This window comes from Apium graveolens, chromosome 3, assembly GCF_009905375.1.
Source record: "Apium graveolens cultivar Ventura chromosome 3, ASM990537v1, whole genome shotgun sequence".
Lineage (NCBI taxonomy): Eukaryota > Viridiplantae > Streptophyta > Magnoliopsida > Apiales > Apiaceae > Apium > Apium graveolens.
This window is the reverse complement of record NC_133649.1, coordinates 201,596,564-201,615,804: the sequence shown is the minus strand read 5'-3', so window position 1 is coordinate 201,615,804 and position 19,241 is coordinate 201,596,564.

Here is a 19,241-nt window from a genome sequence, read left to right as displayed (position 1 = left end):
CTATGCTTTGGTTTAGTTCTTAGTCTCCAGGGATAATTATTAGGGCTCTACTGGGTATAGGAATTTGTACACGAAGATAGTGTATGATCAATAAAGGATCTACCCCTTTCAGTGAAGGAAGCGAATGTTCAAGGCTGATCCACTTATGCTAGTTCAGGAATCTCTGGCCAGAGTGAATGAAATTAGAAAGGAGTTTCTAATTTGCATAGAACTACGCATAGTAAATGGTAAGCAAGTGATTGAATTAGATAGGCTTGACACGAGATCCATGCCTTGTATTTAATCGGGACATTATAGGGTAGATGGAGTTTATTATACGGTAACTAGTCACTGAATAGGTTCTTGGTATTCTAAGCAGTGAATTCATATTATCCGGATAATCGCGATATGCTGAGAAGTATCCTTCACGATGTAGAATAAATATGATTAATTAATTAATCATATTTAATAAATTAGAGAATTTATATAAATAATGATAAAATAGTTTTATTATTATTTATTTCTACTACCGGCTTAATATTGAACCTATAGGGTCACACCATAAAAAGAGAATGATTTAATGGTGGAGGAATTAATTAATAATGGCTAATAATTATTTATTTATGAAATAAATAATTAATTGGCAAATTTAATAATTGATTAAATGAGATTTAATTGATTATAAATTAATTAAGAAAAGTTCTTAATATTATTAATTAAAGGATTTAATTTTTGGAAATTAAATCAAGAGAGAGAATTATTTCTAAAGTATTTACAAAAAGGATTAATAATTAAAAGGTGTTTTAATTATTAATGAGAATAATAAATGGGATAATAATAATAATATTTATGGGAAAATTTCAGCTGAAAATTTTGCCTATAAATACTATTATAAACCCTATTTTTATTCTAACCCCAAAATTTTATAAAACCTAATTCTCTCCACTTCCTCCTCCTCCTTAACGTCGTTTTCTTGGTGGATACCGGTGGAATGCTTCACGTTTGAGGTGCAGCTGCTAAGGATCTCCGATCGATGCTCTTGGATCGCATATTAAAGGTTAGTAATCGATCCATATGTTTTTACCACAGTTTATATGCTTTTATTTGGATTTTATGTGTGTAAAAGTGTTTTACCATGCCTCCGCTGCGATTAAAATCCAACAGCTCAATGTAGGTCAGGTCTGGTTGCAAGTCTACCTGTTCATATTCTATCACGTATCGCGCATCAGCATGGTATTTCCTTACACTGACACTTGGAACATATTGTGCACTTGTTGCAAGTTAGGAGGAAAGGAAAGATCGTAAGCTAGAGGTTCTATCCTTCTCAGGATCGCAAAGGGTCCAATGAATCTATGACTTAGTTTCCCTTTCTTTCCGAATCTCATCACTCTTTCCACGGAGATACCTTCAACAAAACTGAATCTCCCACTTCATACTCTCTATCTTTCCTGGTCTGGTCAGTGTACTTCTTCAGTCTGTCTTGAGCCGCTACCAGCCTCTTTCTGATGAGTCCCATCATTTCTCGGGTCTGCTGGACCAACTCAGGCCCTAGAATCTTATGTTCTTCAATTTCATCCCAACACAAGGGAGAACGACATCTTCTTCCGTAAATAGCTTCATACGGGGGCAAACCTATGCTAGCGTGATAGCTATAATTGTAGGAAAACTCAATCAGGGGTAAGTGGTCATTGCAACTTCTTTTAAAGTCAATAGCACAGACCCTTAACATATCTTCTACAGTCTGGATGGTCGTTTCACTTTGCCCATCTGTTTGGGGGTGTTAAGTTGTAGTCATGTTCAGTCTGGTGTCTACGCATTCTTGAAAGCTTCTCTAAAATCGGGTGTAATAACTTGAATTTTTGAGACCTTGTAAAACGTTTAATGAATAGTAACCCTGACGGACGGGGAAAAACTTTTTGGCCCACACTATGTAGTACATGAGAAAATGAGTTTCGGAGATGATATTATGATATTACGTACTAAATGAGTGTATGTAAACGCTATTAGTTTTTGAAGAAAACGAACTTTGAAAAATGACCATATATACGAATCATCGAGGATTACGGGAATCACAATATAATTATGAATTTAAAACCCTACGAATTTATATCCAAGTATGATAATTCAAAACATAAGGAATAAATACGAAAGGAATTACGTCGCGAACCATTTACGAGGAAGTATTACGAAAATGTTTAAGCGACCGAGCGAACGCGTAAACAATTAAATAAATGTATCGCACTAACTAACCATGGTAAGAAAGTAACCATGGTTACTTTATCAAATAGTGAGCTAGAGATAGGATGATCAACCAAGGCTAAGCAAATAGTGAGCTAAAGGGGCTAAGCAAGTGGCTTAGCTTGTAATCTACCACAAGCTAGTTAGATTTGTCCCCAAGATTTGTAACAAGAATAAAATCCTAGGATATAAACTAGAGTATAAAAAATAAATATAAGATATCACAAGCTATCACTTGAATCATTCCAAGAAGCAACCAAGAAGCATTACCAAAAACTCTCTCTTTCTCTCCCACTTTTCTCCATTCGACCCTTTATCAAAAACCAAGGAAATCAAAAATCAAAACCTCAAGCTCTAGCCATGGATAAATCCTTCCATTAATTCTCAAACTTCCTAACAACCAAACTAAGGTATGATAAATCTTTGAGCTCTTTTTATCAAGGTTTGATGGGTGAAATAAAATCAAGAAAGTTGAGAATCAATAGTATGAATAGTAACTCTTCTATGGTTTCTTGATTTTAATGGTTGTTTTAGGTTCCAAAAACCATACTAAGAACTCCCAAGACTTCACCATCATCAAGAACACATCTCAAGCTCTCAAGAAAGGTAAAAATCTTTGAACCAACTTTATTTAAGATTAAGTTCAAGATCCTTTTAGTATGTTGTTGTAAACCTAGTTTTAGTAGTGGTATTGTTGAAATATTGATGTTTAGCTAAGTAGATTTAAGGTTGATTGTTGTTGCCTCAAGAACATGATGTTCTTGAGAGGAGTTAGTATGTTGATGATGATATGTTGATTGTTGTTGGTAGTATGAAGATTAAAGGTGTAAACGAAACTCCGATCGTAAACGTAATCTCACTAATACGAACAAAACATAACTTTACGTTTCTGCAGAAAGTCCCGAGGATGTAATCTGTAGATTCTTGAAACTTTACCCTTGATTATGATAGACAATGTTATAAGGATCATTTAGGTGCTTGAATCACTTAATTCCGATTTACGGATCAAAAGTTATGGCCGTTTTACTAAAAGTGATTTACGCGACAAAAACTGCTACGAATTACGAACTTTGAAAATATAAAGGATCGACTTGAGAATGTTCATAAATCATGAAAATTTTACATAGAGTAGTATATTGAGTTTCCTGACTGTCATAAAAATTTCAAGTAAAAATAATGATTTTTCAATTTTATAAAAATATCGGAGCCGAGACCGCGCGATTAGAAACCGTAAAATCCATAAGCGGAGCCGACGACGAAAATGAAAATGGACTTAAGATACTTTGAAAAAGGAAGCGACCATAATGTGAATAAGGACTTAAAGGAATAATAAGGGTAATATAAGTTGAGAGGGTGCATAATAATTAGCGCATGAGTACGGGTAGCCGTAAATTAGAACGGGACCTAACGAATTGAATTGTGTTATGATTATAGATTTCTGAGCGGAACCTAGAGCATCCTCCACCTCGAGATACCCAGGAAAGCTTGTAAACCCAACTCCATTTACTGTTGTGTTGTGAAAGGATTGTTTATTATCATTTTATAAATACCATGCTTTCCATGATCCGTAGTTATTGAATTTTCGCATAATGTAGCGATGTTGTACGATAAGTATGTATCGTGAAATGTTTTATTCCGCTATAAGCATGACGTATTATAATAAGACCGAGAGTCGGTCGGGATTTCAAGATAAAAACCCGGGAATCATTCCGGTGATATTATAGGACGATTACAAGTCCATAGTAGTATATTTTAAAGGGACTCAACGTCCACTTACAAATATTAAACACCTCGAACTTTTATTAAAACGATTCCAAAGATCATATTCTCTCAACTACACTTTATCGTTAGGACATAAATATTTACTTACTATTCATTTATTAGGGAGAAGTATTCTCCAGTAAATATTTACTTCAGACTCGATTAAATATTAAAGTTCATTAAATTATTAAACATAAATTAGTTGAGGAATATTATATTATTCTTTTAAAAGTAAACTCCTTCGAGGTTTAATTATTTATCAATTATCATTTAATTATTTATTATTTATTAAAGGGTTTATTTATGATTTAAAAATCATAGAACCGAATTTAAAATACTTTCTGATTTTCAAAAATCATTCAAATAATTTCAGATCGTCGGAGAATATTATCCCGACTTATTTTAATATTTTGAATATAGTTTCAAGGAGAAACTCCCCCACTATTTAATTATCTGTTGACAACGGTCAACTCACATCCTCCTTAGTACTTCCCCCGAAAATTTTGGACGTACATATATATGTATATATATATATCCTAATGAGATAAGTTGTTTCTATCAAAAGGCAAAACGCTTGGGGAACTTCGATGTGGTTCGAGTTCTTGATATATGATAGAATTCTTTTAAAAGGACAAGGGAGGGGTAGACTTTGGTACTATGTGTGCTAGATGGACTACCGAAGGTACTACCGCAGGCGAAGGTACTCGGTGTACTCAGGAACTTGTGAAGTATGTGTATAACCAAAATGGGACACGTAGCTCGAATGCGGCCAGGGTGATAACCGGGATACGAAGGCGTCGTCCTTCTACTAGTAAAAAAGGTTAATATTATCGTATTACGACTAGTCATCGTATGCGGTAGCTCCCATGAGTGTCCTATTCTTCCAATTGGAATTGTGATGCAATACCGTAACCCAAGCCTAGGTGTTGGGTTTACTATTAAGGTATTCGCAGGTTAATAAAATCCATTAAAGGATTGTTTTCATAAGAAGGTGTGTATCACCAAGGAAAACTATTTTTGAATAAAGCGTAATTATCATATATGATGTTTTACGTGAGTTTATCATACAGTCATTTTCATACTGTACATTATTATGCTGACCATTATAGCTCACACTTGTTTTCTTAAATTGAAACAACACAACAGTGAATCAAGATGCCTACCATGAGAACCACAGCCAGGAAATGGGTAGGAAATGGCCAGCTGTTCCGTAGATTGTTTGGTGATGTACCGCAGGTAGTCCGAATAAGCTGGATTGGTTTTCTGTTTTTTTTAGTTCGGCTTATTTATTAGTATGACTTATGTAAGGTAATAAATAAGAAACATATATTTGGCCAACGGACTAGCCTTACCTAAAGGTTATTCCCCGGTAAGACATAATTACTTTTGGGTTGTAATAATTATCACTTCGTGGTTTGATCTACTCTAGTAATGAATGGTTCGTTTCCAAGACAATAACCTATAAGTGTGTGTGTGTGATAAGTATGGGGTCGTAATGTGTGAGTATTTAAATATTATAATGTGAGGTATGTGGTTTATAGTGGTTTAGATGGCGTGGCCTCCGAGATTCCTGACCCCGGATTTTGGGGTGCCACATCGGGAGTTAAACCTTGGATCCCAATCTGACACTATAGCAACGGGAACTCCGTGCCTTACTATGATCTCTTTCATGTAAATATCCACTAGCTTGTCTATGGTGTAACTTTCATTAATTGGAAGGAAGTGCGTGGACTTGGTTAGTCTATCTATGATGACCCATATGGCATCGTGCTTTTTTTAGTCCTTGGTAGGCCTGTCACAATTCCATGGCTATATGCCCCCATTTCCATTCTAGAATTTCCATGGGCCGTAATAGTCCACTCAGTTGCTGATGTTCAGCCTTTACCCTCTGACAAGTCAAGAACTTGTTGACCCACTCTGCTATATCTCTCTTTATGTTAGGCCACCAATAATATTCCTTTAGGTCGCGGTACATCTTCGTACTTCCTGGGTGGATGGAATACCTGGAGCTTTCGTGTAACATCTCGTCTTTCAGTTCTTGCACATTCGGAACCCAAATTCGGGATGCATACCTCATGATCCCTCTCTCATCCTTCTCGCGTTTAACCTCTTCACCGGTCGATGTCTCTTTTTTCCCATTCATTTTCTTATCCTGACAGATTGGTATTTTCTCGGCTAGTTCCGATGTTAACCTAATTTCAAATAGTCCTTCAGATCCCTTACCGGTTATCCTTACTTTGATCTCCATCTTTTTAAATTCCCTAACCAACTCCCCAGATGTCATTAGAATTTTAAGTCTCTCTTTCCCACTGAGGGCATCATCCACCACATTGGCTTTACCTGGATGGTAAATGATTTCACAATCATAGTCTTTATTCAGCTCTAACTATCTCCTTTGTCTCATGTTCAACTCCTTCTAGGTGAAAATATGTTTAAGGCTTTTATGGTCTGTGTAAATCTCACACTTTTCCCCATATAGGTAGTGCCTCCATATTTTCAGGGAAAACACTATGGCCGCTAACTCTAGGTCATGAGTAGGGTATCTTATCTCATATTCCTTCAATTGCCGAGAGGCATACACAATCACTTTTTCGTGCTGCATGAGCACAATCCTAATTCCTTATGTGTGGCAATGCTGTATATCACAAACTCTCCCTTTCCATCAGGAAGAGCGAGTACTTGTGCCGGCACCAGTCTCTTTTTTAACTCCTGAAAGCTCTCTTCACATTTTTCCGTCCACACAAACTTTTCTGTCTTTCGGGTAAGCCTAGTCAATGGGCCGACTATCTTGGAAAAGTCTTACACAAATCTCCGGTAGTATCCTGCTAAGCCCACAAAACTCCTAACCTAGGTTGGTGTAGTGCGTCTTTCCCAATTGGATATCGGCTCTATCTTGGCGGTGTCGGCTAGAACTCCTTCACTACTCACCACATGCCCTAAGAACTGAACTTCCTTTAACCAAAATTTATATTTTGAGAACTTGGCATACAACTTCTCATTCCTCAAGATCTCTAAGACCATCCTCAAATGTTCCGCGTGTTTTTGCTTTATTTTTTAGTAGATTAGAATATCATCTATAAAGACTATGACACATATGTCTTGGTACTTCTTGAACACTATGTTCATCAAATCCATAAAGGTTGCGGGTGCATTGGTTAACCCGAATGACATGACTAAGAACTCATAAAGTCCATACCTAGTGCGAAAGGCAGTCTTGGGTATATCTTCAGTCTTGATTTTCAATTGGTGATATCATGTCCTTTAGTCTATTTTGTAAAAGTGCACAACACCCTTAAGCTAGTCGAATAGGTCATCAATCCTAGGGGAGGGTACCTATTCTTGATAGTCAGTTTGTTCAACTCATGATATTCTAATCATAGCCTCATGCTACCATCCTTCATGACACACTTAGTCTTATCATTCCGTTGTCTAATAATTCTTTTAGTTGAGAAGCTTGTTCCTTCATATCGACTAGGGCTAGTCTATATGGAGCCTTAGAAACTGGTGTCGTTCCTAGTACTAATTCTATAGAAAACTCTATCTCTCTATCGAGTGGCAACCCTGGTAAGTCCTTCGGAAAAAAATCCTCAAATTCATTCATTACAAGTGTGTTATGTATGTCAGGGACTTCCTTCTTACTGTCCATTACATAGGCCAAATAAGCCTCATTACCTTTCTTTAACAACATCTTGGTCTGGATCATGGTTAGAAATTTCTGGGTCTGTCATTGACCTTTCAACACTATCTCATTTCCATCTTGCACTCTTATTTTTATTTTCTTTTTCTCACAATCTATTTGCACTCCGTTACCGGATAACCAATCCAATCCTAGGATCACATCGAATTCTCCTAAAGCAAATGGGATTAAGTCAACCTCAAATACTTTCCCTTCTAGTTTCAACTCGCATCTAGGATGTATTTGATTAACATGAATAATCTCCTGGTTCGCTATTTCTACTTTTAATAACTCACATAAAGGTACAATATTAAGATTTATTTTCTTAGCAAAACTTCGAGATATAAATGACTTGGTCGCTCTGGATCAAATAAGATATTTGTACGTTCGGAATTTAATAGAAGGTTACCTACTATCATATCAGTGTTCCAAATAGCATCCTGAACGGCCATGTTTAAAGTCATAGCAGTTGGAGGCTTATTGGACGCAGCTCTGCTCAATCCTGAGGCCTTAGTGCTGGGCAATCCTTCCTCATGTGCCTTACTTTGCCACACTGGAAACATGACACGTTGGGTTGGTTATAGTTTTTAGCAGGGTATCATATTTGGTCGCATTTGTAGCATTTTAGAGGGACCCTTTCCTGGGCACATGCTCTGAGGTGTTTCTTCCCATATGTCTAGCAGTCTGTTATATGGGCGCGGGGATGACTTGTTCCCACTAAAACACACGCAAAAATACACACAAGCGCACGTGATCACAAGTAGTATAAGATTCAAGTCGAGTTCATTCCCACAGAGAATCAGATTAGGTTAAGTTCAGATTATGCACTTATGCAAGAATGTATGGTTATCATTCAAAGCTAAAACAAGTAACAAATTGAGTTTTGATTTAACTAAAAGATTATACTAATTAATATTAACTAAGAGAATTAAGATTGAATTACTTATATGTGAATAAACATGGGATTCTAACTTTATTAAATACTTCATTCAAAGTTATGTCTTTAACCTTAGCATGTGATGGTGATGACAACTAATCAAATAACACAAAACTAGTATACGTGAACTTTCATTATACGTATACCTTACTATCAAAAATCCACAATTAAGATAGAAGTTGAATAGACACAAATTATGCTTAGTCCCTATAAGTCTATAAAGATTGAAAACATAATGGTTTAAGAGCAAGTTATCTATCGTGATCACATAGGGTGAATAAGATGGTTAAAATTACCCATGAATTATGCAAGTAAATTCATACATATACCTATGCTAGCATGACAAGTTTTAAACCTCTATATTCACTGTCGCTTCAATAGAGATTAATAAACAATCTTAGATGTTAGCTGCGCATCAAAGACGAATAAGCACAACCAAACTAGGAAATCATAAATCACCACACACAAAGGATTATAAAACAATTAACTATTGAAATCCATAGATAGATCCATTAGAACCCCATGACAACAATTAGTTCATGTTCGAACTCATCATCACCATGGGTTCCAATGAAAACATGATAATAAACAATATAAGAGTACTAGGGTTCAAAGACAAATCGAAAACAAGCATCTGAAGTACAACTATAATGAAGAATATAAAAGTCTTCTTCTCCGTATCCGTCTTGTGCTCTCTAGGTCTTCGTATTGCTCTTCCTAGTCTCCTTGTTATTAAAAACGTCTTTTTATTTATATATATAGTCTTTTGGATGACCTGGGCTCGCTAAATCTTCGAATTCAAGTCAAAACAGGATCCTAGCTCGGACTCTAGCGTGGGCGTGCTGTACTTGGCACGGGCGTGTGGGTTGTCTGCTTTCTAGCACAGGCGCGCGGTACTTGAAGCGGCCGCGCGGGCCCCCTGGACTTGAACTTTTGTAATTCTTATTTTTGCTATATTCTGAACTCCGTTTGTCAGAATTTGGCGATCCAATAGTCCACGCGAAGCTATCGAGATGCTCTTCAACATGAGAATGGTCTTGACTTCAGATTCTGGCCTCCTTTCAGCATATTTCCTTAAAAAGCTCATTTATTCATCCAACTAATGCATGTAATGCAAAAACACAAAAACACATCAAAAATACCATTAACTTAAGTCCAAAACACCAACTTAAGCCTGTAATGAAGCGTTCCAAGTAGATATAAAATCCACTTATCACACCCCCAAACTTGAATCGATGCTTGTCCTCAAGCATAAACAGACTCAAAAACTATAAAACAACTAATGCATGAACGCAACTACATGAATGCAACTAAATAATAATACAATCGATCCCCTCAGAATAACCATAACCAACCAACAAACGAATGCCTCTAAGAATGTAATAACTTTAAATAATGTTTGAATAAATCCCACAAACCAACTCACAAACCAGAAACGTGTGTGTGTGGATGCTTAACAGATATACTCTCGATATTAGATCAATAACCATAACTTATCTATCATCAAAATAATCACAAGTTTATAAACAGATAGACGCTAAACGCATAATGACTCACAACACCTCATTCCTACTAGAGTTATACAAGGATTCATGCTATTATTGAATACATAACAAAGATGCTTATCTGATCGTGTAATGAATGAGGTCCTAAAAGACTTATGCAATAATACCCATGTAGCGAGTGTTAGGTTAGCGGATCCCAGACTATAAAAGCCTTAGGTCACTAGGTTAAAGTCCCATAGAAGTTAATAACTTGAGTATTAAAGAGCTCACTCTTGATCAATTATGCATCAAAACAAATCCTTTTTTTTTCTTTTTTTCAACAATTTCTGGATGAGTGTGTTTCGCTCCATCTCATTCAACCCTAGACTACTCATAAATTAATTCATTAAAACTTAACAACCCTATATACGTCATCACCACACTCAAATTAACATCAACTTATCAATCAGAAATATTTCAACCTAAGGAATCATTTTATATGCATTCACATGCAACTACATGGACTCACATAAAAACACAAACAAATATGTCCTATATGAATAATTATGCAAAAATATGAATGAAATACAACTAATCATGCAAATATGAATCTATATGAATCTATATGGACACATAAAAACTAATCCTTACATTACCACCCCCAAACTCATTGAAGGTAATAATAAGGATTTCAGGCATACCAAGTTATCAGAATCATCACCCTCTTAGGGTGGAGTATCAGGTGGCGGATACACAGAATCAGCACCAAACACCAGCCAATCAACCTCAACACCAGTGGCTCGAAAAGTAGCGCCCAAAGCCTATGTCAAGTCGGCCGCAAAACAACCGTGCATATTGTGCATCACATCCGTATTACACTTTTGTCTAATTGACCGAAAAGTATAGGCGGGAGTCCAAGTTTTTCATTGGGCAGGATAGATATTGGTACCAAATATTTATTATACAAAATAAACTTTTATTTCACAAAATAAACTCATATCACTCAACTCTCTCTTCCACTCATCTCTCTCCACCATCCCCTTTTCCCATCTCTCTCAACCATCTCCTTCGTTCATTTGCCTCACCCATTTACGAATCATCTTCCTCGGTTAACTTAGTCACTCATCTCTCATATCTCTATTCACCCCTTAATATTTGATTAGAGCAAAAACAAAAATTCATAAACTGGTTTGAGTGATTTCAATTAAAGTTTCAATTAAAGATACACTCCCATCTTTTTTCGTATGAGATTACACGTGAAACTTTTCGATTAGATGTTGGATTATAGGTGTTCATAATTTTTGTTCGATTAAAGATCTAGTGTCATATGTTAATTTTTCTGTGTTTTTATGTTAAATAGTAGGATTTGTGTTAATTGTTTTATAATTTTGTGTTAATTAGTGGAACAATGTGTTAATTTATCTATTTTGCATCATTCTCCAGTTTTAAATCTTCCTCTTTTTAGAAATATTTTAGTGACAAACTACTACTAATTTGTGTTAGTTTTATAGTTTATGTTCATAGTTTCTTGTGTGTGTAATTTCTATTTTGTATTGTATGCTCTATTCTGGTGTATAATTGTGTTTGAATGCAGTTTTGATTTAGTTCTAAAAAATGTATTGTTTTCATCTGGGCATTATAAACCCGTTGAGTGGTATGTGGTTGAGTTTCATAAAATTATATGAGTGAGACATGTGATTATACTGTTAGGTGATTTATTTATGTGTAATTTTCTATTTTTTGCATTCCTCAAGCTTGAATCTTTTCGTACCACTGTATAACTCTATATTTGTGTACATATAATTGATGTGGTAAATTCCTACTTTGATTGCTTGTGTTTTGGCCAAGTTATAATATTAATTTATAATAATTAGAAAGCTTTGGTTTACTCGATTATATCCAAATTTTACTAGTCATTTGTGTAGATTTAGGATGCCTAATATTAGGTATATTGTATATATGATCATATCCCCTGCTTTTAAGGAATGACAGACTAAAATGCTAAATTGATTTACAGGTTAGTATAGTGCTACCACAGGCAAGTCCAATGTGATTTTGCTTTCTCTTTCCAAAAAGGAAATTGTTAATGTCATTAATGTAGGTGTTTAAATGCGATCTAACCTTTTTACATGATTTTATTGATGGTGCTCATTTTCTTTATTAATTTATCATTAATTTAGTTGTTTGTCGTGTTTGCAAATAAAGACACTAGTATATGCTTTTCAAGTCACGTCTTGTTATAAAAAAATTCAATATGTATTTGCTTCTCATTTTTGCTTCATCAACATAATTTAATTTGCATTGCAGGAACACCTTCTAGATAGTACTAGGGTAGGATCGAGATGGAGTAGGTATTGGAAAAATAATTACAGGAGTGATCTTGAAAAAGGTTTATCGTTCACCATTATTATTTTGTCTAAAATTCTATACATATCTCCATGCATAGGTTACACAATTATCGGCCATACTACATAAAAGAGAAGATTTGTACTTTTTTCTAGAGTAGATGTACTAATTTCTTTAGTCAACTGGTTTTCAAATTAATGCAGCACTTTACAGGATCTAAATGAATACAATTACCTAAAATTTGTAATGGTAAAAGTTTTGAGTATTATATATATATATATATAATTCACTTTTATCTATGAAATGTCTTTATTTGAGATGGCCGATTGTTATTTTGCAGGGTCATGGTGGACCTGGAAGGAATCTAAATGTCACGGTCCAAAATGTTAAGAAACTTGACGTCATATCCAAGCTAAATGTCAGGCTAGACTTTACTGTGTTGGATTATCTGGGTTAGCCTTCTTTGAACATTTTTCTATATCGTACATATGAGTTACAAATAAGGTTGGCAAACGAGTGGCAATTCCGGACTCTCGAGTATAAATTACTTAACTGAATTGTACACTATGCGTCAGAGTATTTAGTATTCTCTTAATCAACACTTGCAAAATTTGAATTGTAAGAGCTCTCGCTTACCTAGTATCTTTATCTAATATGATACATGCATCCCTATGAGATTGGTTGTTGTAAGATAATATAGAGAGGTTTCAGACACTGACTTGAATTTTACATGTAGAATCCATATTCTTAAATATACAGAAATTGCAAGGGGAAAAGGGGAAAAGATCTAGGAGACCAATTATGCTAATTTTTATAGCTGTTATTATTTCTTCCAGGTATAGAAGTTGGCAAGAGAACGTTGTTAAAACAAAGTAATAATAAAATTGTACAATTTCATCCTTACAACCAAACATGGTCTCAAAAAGTACAAACCTCTTTTAGAATTTTAGTTTGATGATGCTTTTCTTTATATGTCAAAGGCAAACGTTACTGAGGATGTGAAGTTTGCTTTAATTCTTTTTATAAGAATTATACCCATTGCTTTAATTCCATTTATAAAAATTATTCTCACATACGCAGGAGATGTCAGACTGATAAAGCACAATGCAAATGCCAACGTAAGTTCCACATCATTGTTTTGCTATATAATTGTAGATTTTGACATTAACTAATGGAAATATTGTTTTTTAAATTTCTCTGTATTAATAATTGGGAACAGTTCTTATTCTTAATCTTTTCTTTATTCTATTAACTAGTAATCCCATTTGGTCATCAAGGATGGATACTATTAATTTTCAATTATTTATTTGATCCTGCTATATATGTGGACATTCTCTTCCTCCTAAATTCTAATATATGTACGGTTCCAATAATCATTTTTACTCAGCTTATTTCTATGTAATATTGTAGAAGTGAGAGATCGTCGCAGTGGAGAAATGGAGAGCAATAGTTTTGTACCAAAGAATTTGGCAAGTTGTCTATGTCGCTGCTCAATCAGAGAAGTCATTTTAGGGGAGTTTCTTACCAGAGGACCAGCTAGTTGTAGCCAACAGCCCAAGTTTTTATTTTTTTTGTCATTAAAATTTATATTCAAGTACTAGACATACGTTGATGTAATTTTATAAGCCGAGTATGTCCGGGATGTGTTAATATTTGTTTTATTGGATTCGATATCAAGCAAAATTTGGAATGTGAATGCTTTTTTGGTATAATTTTATGATCGTATATGAAAAAAATATGATACCATAATCTGGACTAATAAAAAGTGTTTCACATATGTTAATACAACATGAAAATATTACAATAGAAAACAATGTGTTGCAGATAAATGTTGCTAAAAATTAAAAAGCATTACAGTAGGCAAAAAAATGTTGCAGCTATATGTTATAATAAATTACCGTGCAACACTTTTACCTCAATAAATGTTACAAAAAAATGTTGCAGTAGTCTATAGCAACATCCTAAATATTTTACTAAAACAGAGAAAAGTGTTGCGATAAAATGATTTTTGTAATACTTTGAAAATGTTGCAATAACTCCAAAAAAAACGTTGCTATAGGGGTGTATTGCAACGGCAGCAAATGCAACGCTGAATTTTAGCAAAAATGTTACAAAAACTTCTATTATAACATATTTGGGGTCTTATGCTATAGTTTCATAGAGTTGCAATAGCCCATATATGGTATAGTGCCTCCTTTGTCTTTTGGACCCAATCCTCCTGCATCGGCTTTCTCGCGGGTTGATTGATAACCCTACGAATAGCCGCCGGTGTGTAATCCACCGCCAAACTATGTACCACAGAAAACCCATTCTTATCATCCTTTACATTCGCATAAAACTCCCGAATAATACTCATGAGGACAACAGCAGGTACCTCACAGAAAGTTTGCCATCCTATCTCAGTAATCATCTCCAAGAGCTTTACATCTCTCACAGTGGGTAAGAAACCCCTCTTCTTCGCAACTGATTTGGACATTAATGATTAAACTTAGCTTGTGCATCCGGAGAAGAAAATCGAGCCACCGCTTCACCAGCACTCGAATCCGACGAGCGACTAGAGCTGCTACTCAACACTACTCTCGATCTTTTGGGTGCCATGAGAATAATAGAAATTTGGTGTGTAAGTAGTGAATATGAGAAGTAAGGGTTTTGAGAGAATAAGAAGATGTATGATAGAGATGTATGTATGTATATATATAGTGTAGACATGGGTTTGGGTAAGGATTGTGTAGAATTAAGAATTAGGGTCGGATTAGGGTACAAAAGAATAAAATTCGGCTGGGGTTTTGGGTTTTTTTGTTTTGCTTTTTTTTTCTGATTTTGTTCTGATTTTTGCTTTTTTTTTCTTTTCTCCAGAACCTCCGCGCGGCCGCCCTTCCTCACCACACGGGCGTGACAGCTTCCTATTTATTCTGCACGACCGCCCCGTATATGGCGCGGGCGCGCCATCTTTCTGGAAAATTGAATTTTTTTGCTTTTTTTTATTTTTTTCTTTGTCGACTCTATTATACAACAAACATGGGTTTCCTCCCATGAAGCTCTTGGTTTACGTCATAACTTGACGTGAATCTTTGAATCAAGTTGTTGATAGAACGGAGCTCACCACCTTGCGGTTCGCCATATCTCCATAGTAATGCTTCAATCTTTGACCATTCACCTTGAACGCTTAATCCATATGCGTATCAAAAATCTCCACAGCTCTATGTGGAAACACAGTTTTGACCGTGAATGGCCCTGACCACCTCGACTTAAGTTTTGCCGGAAAAATTCGGAGACGGGAGTTGTACAATAGAACCTTCTGACCGGGCACAAAAGACTTGCGCACTAATCTCCTATCATGCAACCTCTTGATTTTCTACTTGTACACTTTTTTATTCTCATAAACCTGTAGTTGAAACTCCTCGATTTCATTTGGTTGAAGCAGTCTTTTCTCTCCAGCAGCTTCCATGTCAAGATTTAGCCTCTTCAAAGCCCAATATGCTTTATTCTTTAACTCCGTAGGCAAATGACACGCCTTCCCATACACCAACTGGTAATGAGACATACCAAGAGGAGTCTTGAATGTTGTTCTATATGCCCAAACAGTTTCATCTAGCTTCAAAGACCAATCCTTTCTTGATGGACTCATTACCTTCTCCAAGATACATTTAATCTCCCGATTAGACACTTCATCTTGCCCATTAGTTTCAGGATGGTATGCTGTGGCAATATGATGATTCACGTGATACTTTTCCATCAATGCAGTGAACTTGTGATTATAGAAATGTGATCCCTCATCACTGATTATAACTTTTGGAGTGCCAAAATGTGTCAATATATGCTTATGAAGAAAGTTAATCACCACCTTAACATCATTGGTCGGTAACGCTTTCACCTCGACCCATTTGGACACATAATCAACTGCCAACAGAATATACTGATTATTGCAGGACGAGACAAATGGCCCAATGAAGTCGATTCCCCAAAACATCAAAAATCTCAACTTTGAGCATCAAATTCAGAGGCATCTCGTCTCTCTTGAATATATTACCAACTCTTTGGCAGCGATCACATCTCGAAATGAACTAATGATCATCCTTAAACAAAGTAGGCCAGAAGAATTCTGCTTGAAGGATACGAGCAGCTGTCTTCTCTCCACCATAATGCCCACCATACACGGTAGAATGACAGTCACGCAAGATTCCTCTATCTCACTATACAGAATACATCATCTGATAATCTGGTCAGCTCCCTGTCTAAAGAAGAAAGGCTCATTCCATCGATACCACTTTACCTCATGTAGAAACTTTTTCCTGTGAGCATATGAGAGATCTGGGGGTATGACATTACTTACCAGATAGTTCACAATATCTGAAAACCGTGGTTCTTCTTATTGCACCCCAAATAATTGCTCATCGGGAAAAGATTCATTGATCAATATCTTATCCTCCGAAGTTTTACCTTACTCTTCCAAGCGTGATAGATGATCCACTACTTGATTTTATGTACCTTTTCGATCCTTGATTTCCAGCTCGAATTCCTGAAGTAAGAGAATCAATCAAATCAAACGAGGTTTTGAATCTTTCTTCGAGATCAGATATCTAATAGCAGCGTGATCAGTGTAAACTGTCACCTTTGTCCCAAACAAATAAGATTGAAATTTCTCAAAACCATAGATAATTGCTAGCAACTCCTTCTACGTAGTAGTGTAATTCAGCTGAGCACCATTAAGGGTCTTACTAGCATTGTAAACCACATGGAAAATGTTCTGCTTTCTCTGGCCAAGAACTGCTCATACTGCATAGTCACTAGCATCACACATCGGCTCAAAGGGCTCATTCCAATCAGGTTTAGTAATCATAGGTGTTGTAGTCAAACTCTTTTCAAGCTCTTAAAAGCAGCTAGACACTCTTCATCGAATTTGAAGGGAACATCCTTTTCCAGCAAATTGCACAAAGGCTTAGAGATTTTGGAGAAATTTTTGATGAATCGCCGATAAAAATCTGCATGATCAAGAAAACTGCGGACTCCTTTAACTGAGATTGGCGGAGGAAGATTTTCAATGACCCCCACCTTGGCTTTATCCACCTCAAGACCCTTTCTAGATACCTTGTGCCCAAGAATGATACCCTATTGCACCATAAAGTGACATTTCTCCCAGTTGAGCACCATATTGGTCTCCACACATCTTTTCGACACCAACCCAAGATTGTGAAAACATTCTTCATAAGAAGTCCCGAACACGGAAAAGTCATCCATGAACACCTCCACATTAGTGCCAATCATGTCTAAAAAAATGGCCATCGTACATCTCTGAAAAGTAGTAGGTGCACCACAAAGTCCGAAAGAGACTCGACAAAAATCAAAATTGCCAAATGGACAAGTAAATATGGTATTCTCTTGATCTTCTGAAGCAATGCAAATCTGATTATATCCCGAATATCCATCCAGAAGACAATAATATTCATGACCAGCCAACCTGTCAAGCATCTGATCAATGAATAAAAGTGGGAAGTGATCATTCCTTGTGGCTTTATTCAGCTTTCGATAATCCATGCAAACTCTCCTTCCCGTGACTATCCGAGTAGGGATGAGCTCGTTCTTCTCATTAGCTACAACGGTAATGCCCCCTTTCTTAGGAACCCACTGCACCGGACTTACCCATGAACTTTCAGATATAGGATAAATGATTCCTGCATCTAGCCATTTAAGAATTTCTTTCTTCAAAACCTCCTTCATGATAGGATTTAGACTTCTTTGTTGCTCAACAGTTGGCTTGCTTCCTTCCTCAAGAAGAATTTTATGCATACAATAAGAAGGGTTGATTCCCTTGATATCTGATATAGTCCATCCAATTGCTGATTTAAACTCTCTTAGAATTCTCACGAGCTTATCTTCATCACTTCCTGAAAGGTCAGATGCAATAATAAGAGGAAAAGTAGATGCATTACCTAAAAATTCATACCTCAAGTAATTGGGTAGTGGTTAGTGCTCAAATGTAGGAGCTTCTTCAATAGATAGCTTGAGACGCTTTGGAGAATTCTTCAGCTCTTCCAAACCAAGAAACTCGAAAGACAATTCCAACTTCCTCTTCCATGGGAATGTATTCAAATACTGCATTTGCTTTTCCCCTTCTTCATCTTCACTTTCAAACTCCCTCGTTAAGGCTCTTTCTAAGGCATCGGTCCTTAGCAAGTGATCAAACTCCGAAGTCAATACGGAGTCGACCAACTCCACTTTAAAGCACTCATCTTCATCAGTAGGTAATTTCATTGCATTGAATACATTAAACGTGACATCATGTCGAACTCTCATGGTTAGTTCACCCTTTTGCACATCAATAAGAGTTCGGCCCGTAGCTAAGAATGGTCTTCCCAAGATAATGGGAATCTTCTTATCCACCTCAAAGTCTAGAATGACAAAATCAGGAGGGAAGATGAGTTTATCCACCTTAACCAAGAGATCATCCACTACTCCTCACGGATAAGTGATGGAACAGTTGGCTAGTTGCAAAGATATATTCACAGGCTTAGGATTAGGTAGTCCAAGTTTCTTGAAAACGGACAAGGGCATCATATTGATGCTTGCTCCCAAGTCACACAAACTTTTTTCGAACGACAGATTGCCAATGGTGAAAGGTATCGTGAAGCTTCCTAGATCTTTAAGCTTAGGAGGTAGAATCTGTTGCAGCGCGACACTACACTCTTCCGTTAAAGCAATGGTTTCCAACTCCTCAAGTTTTAGCTTCCGAGATAGAATACCCTTCATAAACTTAGCATAGCTCAGCATCTATTTTAGAGCTTCAGCAAAAGGTATGTTAATGTGCAACTTCTTGAAAACC